The sequence below is a fragment of the Cryptomeria japonica genome, chromosome 2 (assembly GCF_030272615.1).
Source record: "Cryptomeria japonica chromosome 2, Sugi_1.0, whole genome shotgun sequence".
NCBI lineage: Eukaryota > Viridiplantae > Streptophyta > Pinopsida > Cupressales > Cupressaceae > Cryptomeria > Cryptomeria japonica.
This window is the reverse complement of record NC_081406.1, coordinates 209,133,699-209,141,469: the sequence shown is the minus strand read 5'-3', so window position 1 is coordinate 209,141,469 and position 7,771 is coordinate 209,133,699.

Genomic DNA, 7,771 nt, shown 5'->3' with positions numbered 1-7,771 from the left:
TGTATGCATGAATAGATATTGTGTAGATGTTTGGAGTCTATCTGGATATATTTCAGATGGCAAATACTGTAAGCATGTTCTTCTTCTAGAGTATATGTGATGTTTGTTTGGTCTAGTTATGTCAGATGAGTGTTTTGAAGGATAAGCGCAAAGTTTATGCAGTTTCAAGATGTTGCAGAGGAATGTGTTGCATTTCTCGTCTTGTTGGTACTCAAAGGATGCTATGGATCATTGGATCATGTTCCTAGAATGTTATGTTTTTTTTGTGATGGTTTGCTTATCACATTTTGGTTTGGATTAAGAATTTGTGTACAATGCTTTATCTTGAGAAGATGTTTTATGCGAGTGGTTGCATCTAGCGAGTATAGAATTCTTTTTGGAGGTGTCTGGAAGGTGTGTTAACTTGGTGTAAGTCTCTATATTTCTCTTTTTTCTTCTGCATGAGTTGTATAGAATTATTTTTGGGTCGATGGTAAATGTACACATTACATCTTTTTTAGGTTGATTTTATAAAGAATATTGACAAGTGTAATGGTGGGAAAATGATGAGTGGTAGATCAAGAGGAAAACTAACCCTTTCCCTCAAAGAGAGATGAGAGTTTCACTATTGATTATCCTTCAAGCACTTTTCACCATTACATTAGGAAGATAAAGGATAATTCACTAGATTCAATCTCCACACAAAGATGATAGATTGAATTATGAATGAATTAAGAATGTTAGGATGATCCATTCTTCCTTGTTTGATTTGGAATGGAAATTGATTGAATTATGTAGTGCAAAAGTGACAAAGAACCAAGTAATGAAAGAAAGTACTTGCAAGTAGATGTAAATGAAAGACTGAATTGTAAATCACCCCAAGGGAGGTTGTAGTAGCAATGTTGATAGAAATGTTTGTATGGAATTGTATGTTGAAATCAATCTCCTCTTCAATGGTTGAATCCTTGACTTGAATGCAACACCTAGCCTTGAAGGGAGACTTGAGAATGCTCAATGCTGGAAAAGAATGCTTGAATGCTCTTCAATACTTGATCGCTTGTGCATACTCCAATCTTATCCAACTCCAACTTATGCAAAAGAGAGGACGAATGCCCCCCTTAAATACATGTTTTAAGGATTTGAATATTGTCATGGGCCGACATTTGGGAGATTTCCTGCTCACTACACAACCCACAATGCATGCTCTAGGAAGGTCCTGCCCTAAAATAGGGCAGGAACAGGGGCACCACGCCCCTGTCCTACCCCTTTCTCTAGGGCAGAGTGCGAACATAGTGATGCAGAGGCCAAGGAAGAAGTTGCTTTTGCAAGCCGAGCACTCTTCGGTCTCCGATTAGGCTAGAGGATTCGAGTTCGCATGCGTGAGGACCTTAATGTAGCCGTAAATTTCTAGGGTCACAATTTTAGGACACTACAATAAGATGGTTGGTATATATAAGATAGGTCAGTTGGGTTATGAGGTGGGTTGTATGGTGTTATGGATGTAAGACATATGGTGCAAATGTGATGTAAGTTTGAAGTGATACAAAGGTTCGGATGTGTTACAGTGCAGGAATGAAGATCAGATCAAATGAGTACTAATCAATGAACTATTACCTACATATTGATAGATACATTCTTTTTCTTGCAGATCAATCTTTCAATTTTATTGTATCTAGACAACTGATTTGTCTCTTGCCCTAAAGAAGTGATCTTCAATTGTGGAAGTCTCTCTTTTGTATCTTGCCCTAAGGTTGTGTGCCTTAGCTTGCAAGATTGAAATAGTGAGCTCCCTGGTCTATGATCAAATCTTTGTAAGCACTTAATACATATAATATGGGTCTGATTCTCAACATGGTTTTTCCTAGTTTGAGTTTCCCACGTAAAAATCTTGGTGTTCTTGTGTGGATGCATTTGTTGTTTCAATTATTTACTTTCATGCACATATAATTAATGGATGATATGTTTTATGTGATTTAATCTGCTCAATTTTCAGCATATGCTAATTCACCCCCCCTCTCAGCATCCAATAGTGTTCAACAAGACATGCACTTATCAAATGTTGGAAGAGGCTAGATGAACTAGATGAGATCATGCACAACACACCATTTCACCCTTTAAGTCTTTTTTTCCAGCATAGGCAAAGGTTGTTCACTTTTAACATAGGCTTTATCTTCAACACACGATTGGATTGTAGACTCATGAGCTTGAAATCACATGATTCATTCACCTAATTTACCGGATTCCCTTCTTTATAGTATTACTTCTTAGATTGCAATAGATAAGTCTTCAGATATTTTAATTTTGGGGTTAGGGAAAATGCAAATGACCTATTGTTACATTAAGGATGTTCTCCATGTTCCTGAGTTTTAAGTAAATCTCCTTTTTTTTTACCAAATTTGTCATTCTAGGGGATAAGATGGTTAAGTTTTTTCCCCAGTGACTTTGTAATTCATGATTGTCATCATCCAAAGATAGTTATTACTCTAGGTAGAGTTGATCATAAGTCTAAATTGTATAGCCTTCATGTTTATATTCATTTAATGGTTCATCACACATTTCCCATGTAAATTCATTGATTAAATTTTGCATGAACATTTTGGTCACATCAACTAAAATTATCTATAGCAGTTGAGTACACAATAAATTGTACTTGGTCTTCCTAAGGTTTCATGCACAAAGGAAATATGTCCAAGTTGTGTTCTTGAAAAACATTATTAGGACCCCTTTCTAAAGGCCAAGGCACACCATTCTTCCACCTTATCAAAGTTGATACATAGTGACTTTATGTCCTTGTCTAGTCCCTTTTTAGGGATCAAGTATGTGGTTACTTTCATTGATGATTACTCTTCTCACACATGGGCATATTTTCTCAAGTACAAGAGTGATGTCTTCAACACTTTTAAGATATTCAAAGTGCTTGTGGAGAAGCACTTAGATTCTTTTATTCAATAGTTATGCACAAAATATTGGGGGAAATATGTGAAGTAAACATTTTAGGACTATTACACTGAGCATTGCATTCATCATTAATTTTTGGTTCCGTATACTCCTCAACAAAATGGTTTTGTAAAATATAAGACTGAATCCCTTAAGGAGATGGTCAATCATCTAATTGAATCTCAATCTATGTCTTTATCCTTTTGGGCTAAGGAAATCAACTATGCTAATTATATATCAAACCATTCTCCAAAAGGTAGTCATTAATATCACTCTTGGGGAGACTTGGTCTAATACTAATCCTAACATTTCCTTTCCCATGGTATTTCATAGTGAGTCTGAGAAATTCATATTAGATGGATAGTGTAAGGTAATGGAGAAGAAGAGTCAACCATTCATTGTTGTTGGCTATTGTGAGGATGTGTAAATTTATTGGTTGTTTGATCTTACCACTAGAGATGTCTACTTTTACAAAGATGTCTCCTTTGATGAGGCTTTTCTATAGTCAAATTCTAAATTCACTTATTTTTCATCACTACTTGTGCTACCTTCTTTATCTCATGAGTACACCTATGCATTAGAGGATAGTTTTAAATGATTTTTCCATACCACCACCTCTTACATTGACACTTTTTCCTCCTATCACTCATTTCTTCTTCAATGGGCACACAATTCTATTCAAGAGGCTAGATCTTTAGCTAGTGATCTTATGGTTTCTCATTGTGCTCATTCTCAATCGTCTAGCACTAGTCTTTTGTGCCATGCTAGATCTGCTAATCCATATTTTTTTTAAATATTCAAGAATTTCAAAATGGGATCATGTTATGGATGAGGACTATTCTTCATTGATAAAGAATCACACATGGAATTTGTCTTTTCTTCCTCAAGATTGAAATATGGTTTTATGTAAGTGGGTGTACTACACCAGGTATGCAATAGATGATTTTGTTAAGTGATTCCCATAAGTTGAGTGTATTTACAAGTATGAGATATTTACACATATAAGAAGATAGATGATTTCTTTCTTGCATATGGTTTCATATTTGCTACTCTAAGCACATAGTGTATATTCAAAGACATGGAGTTGATCTTTTGATATCAACCTTATACTTAGATAATTTTATCCTCATCAATAGCTTATCCTTCATGTTCCAAGATATATGGCATTCATTGATTAAGCACTTTGACATGATAGATCTTGAGATTTTGTACTTCTTTCTTAGTCTACAAGTTCTCCAAGATTCTAAGGGTAATATTCGTTCATAAATTAAAGTGTGTCATTTTTTCTTCTTCATTCCGACATGGTTGGTTAAAAGCTAACTCCAATACCCTTTCTTTCTAGTGGCACATTGGGTGCCACTTGCACCACACCTACCATTGATGCCACTTTGTATAGACAGTTTGTGTGCAAACTCTTATATTTGACATATATGTGTGTCTTGATATCACCTTTTCTATTGGGATTATCTCCCATTTTCTCCTTGATCCTCATGAGAGTCACTAGAAGGTAGCCAAGTGCATTTTGAGGTATATAAAAAAACACTACACATTTTAGCATTCAATAGATAGCAAGACCTTTAGAGATAGTAGGCTTTAATGATTGATATTTGGCAAGTGATTATGAATCATAAATTTTCACTGTTGGGTTTGTATTTTGCCTTGGTTTTGGCCCAGATACTTGGTCTTGCAAGAAGCAAACTACCATTGCATTACCATTTATTGAGGTTAAGTATTGAGGCACAGTTCTTGCCAACTAAGAGGTTTTGTGGCTTTAATAGATTAAATGACAAAATTTGATCTACCACCTAATATTCTTACACTTCTTGGTATAATAATTGAGGTTCCATTTATATAACACAACTTAATTGAGCATAAGAAGATGAAACTCATCAATTTACACATGCAAGTTTCTATAGAAATCTCATCCATGATGATCATCTCTCCTCACAGTATTTTCCAAGGAACTAGTCATGGGAATACTTAATAAACCTTTGGCATCACCTCATTATCTTCAATTAATATTGATGTTTGGGGTGAAGGAATTTGTAATTGTGGGGGTCTTCTTGAGTCCTTGTTCCTTCGCTTTTCACGTCTCTTTTTTGGAGAGGATTTTCGTGCCATAATATTTTCTCCTTTTCTATGGGTGTGAGAGATTTTTTATTTGTACATGGGTGGGTGATCCCACAATAATAGATTACACTTTTTGGCCAAACTTGACATTGCAATCAACATTTTGAACTAAATCTTCACTTAAAAACACGTATAACAACCAAACCATTAGGAATTTGAAGATGATGTGAACTAGTGATTTGTGAGATTTTGTTTGTGGATTCCAATTTTATTTTTTTCAAAAAAATCAAAATCAAATTTCTACAATTTTTTTAAACGTAATTTTTAATTACTTGTCTTTTATAGTAAACAACATCTTACAAAAGTGGTGTTTATGATGTCACCAATAACTTTGTTTTCTGCAAAGGATAAAATTTTGATTTTTTTTGAATTTAGATTTGCAACACCAATATTTTACACTTGCATTGGGTTTCATAATGTTTTGATAATTTTTTAATTAAGTTTTGACGTCAAACTAAATATAATTTAGACATAGGTGTATGATGTTGCATATAACTTGTTTTGTATGTATCAAAAATTGAATTTTTTTGTTCAAACAAGGACATTAATACCTAATGTGTACATATTTTTCATAATTTTTTTACTAATTTACTATTTTTCCACGTCCAGATCAAAGAACTTTATGTTTGGTGAAAAATCTATAAAACATAAAAAAAGATAATAAGACCAAAATATATTAGAATTATACTTGTTGGAATTCTCGTTTCAAGGGTTACAATCCTAAAATTTGGTTTGTCATGTTGATTCCATTTGTAGGGCCAACCTGAGATTTGAAAGTCAAATTTCTATAGAAAATTGAAGAGGATGTCTGGGGAGAGGCCTAGTCAAGGATGTTCGCTCATAGGTACCTTTGAATGAACATATTACATACCTTTGAACGAAGGTACCTTCATTTGGAGGTACCTTTTACAATGTAAAAAACCTTTATAACCTATAGTATGCTCAAAGGTTGACCATGAAACAAAGGTCCTTATCTTTTCTCAAAGGTTGTAAAGGACCTTCGAGCAAAGGTGCCTGGGAAAGTTTTTTCCTCCACTTGCAAAAACGTTTCCTCCCAAGTTTGTAACCTATTATTGTGGGTTTACCTGAGTAAATTATTAGGCCTTGTAGCCAACATTCAACCATGCATTCATGGCTAGATTATTTAGCTTCTCCCCAAGTTGTACTTGAGGGGGTGTTAGAGTAAAATGGTAATTACCTAACTAATTAATTATTAGGTCCCTTTTACACTAGCATCCTTAAGCTTACTTACGTCATGTGATTTTGATCTTAAGTGATAAGATTAGGACATGCCATGATCTAATTTAATCCTCATATTTAGGAATTCTGAAGACTATGGAAAGCAAGATGCAAACTAAACATGTAAAACATCTAATTAATTAAAAACATAACATATTACCTTCATGTCTTATGGATTGAGCTAAAAATGGATCCACCCTTGTCCATTTGATTTTCTCATGTAATATTGTTGATGGGATGAATTTGGCTGCTCAGATCAATAACATGATGTGAGGATTAGTATAAATTGGATAGAAGACATTACAATATAAGGATAGGATAGATGAAGAATGATAAAAAAGAGAGAATAGGCCTTAATTTATAGATTTTTCATGATGGAAATCAATGGCCAAGATTAAAAGATAAATGGATGGTTGGGATTGATTGGAGTGTGGTCCTAGATTTGAAGGCTTAGCCTTGTGACAAGTGTCACAAGGAGAAGTGAGGTGTAATAGTAAGTGTGCTCACACATGTGTTAGCATAAATGGGGAATCTCATTAAAGGGACATTCTATGACATGTAAGAGATAGGTTGACTTGTGAAAGTCACGTGTAAAAGGTAGAGGGCTTGTGAAAGTGGCATGTCTATGACATGTGTAAGAGGTAGGGTGGCTATGAGGTGACATTTCATACTCACACATGTGTGAGCAAGAGGAGGGTAGGGACACTTGTCACATGATGACAAGTTTAGATCTTGATCCATGTAGATGGTTTCAAGGGCTAAGATTAAGGTGAGGTGAAATTTAATAATAGGGAAAATGCTAATGAGGGTTAATTAGCTTAAATCAATTAATTAAAAAGGTCTTAATTAATTGATTTTGTAGGAGGATTTGTAGGATAAGGTCAAGGTTAATTAAATAAATATAAATTATCTAATTAATGAAGAATAAAGGTGAAGGCTAAAGTTAATTAAATAAATATAGATCTATTTAATTAAGGGTGAGGGATAAAGGTATATGATTAATTAAATAAATAATAATTATTTATTTAATTAGCTAGAATTGGGTAAGGTCAAGTGTGGTTGGGTATGGACAAATTTAGGTGTCTAAAATTTCATTTAAAGTTCCTTTATCCTTTATCGAGGGTAATTCATTGCATATTATTATTTATTTTCATTATTGGATCAATGTAATCATTTTAATTAGTGGATCAATATTATCATTTAGGATTCTTTTGTTATATCTTTAATTTTATTTGGAATTTGACCCCATTTTCAATTTGTTTTATTTTTTTATTAAAGGGTAAGACAAGTTTTGAACGGACCCCAAGTTTTCAATTTATTTAAATATATTAGATGAGTATGGAATGATTTTTTTGTTTATATTTTCTATATTAATACATTAAAATATAACATTATTCAATGTAAATCATAAATGTGAGCTTGTTTTTATTCTAAAGCTATATATGTAAATAATGAGAAGTAAATCTATCTTAAATAATGTAAATAA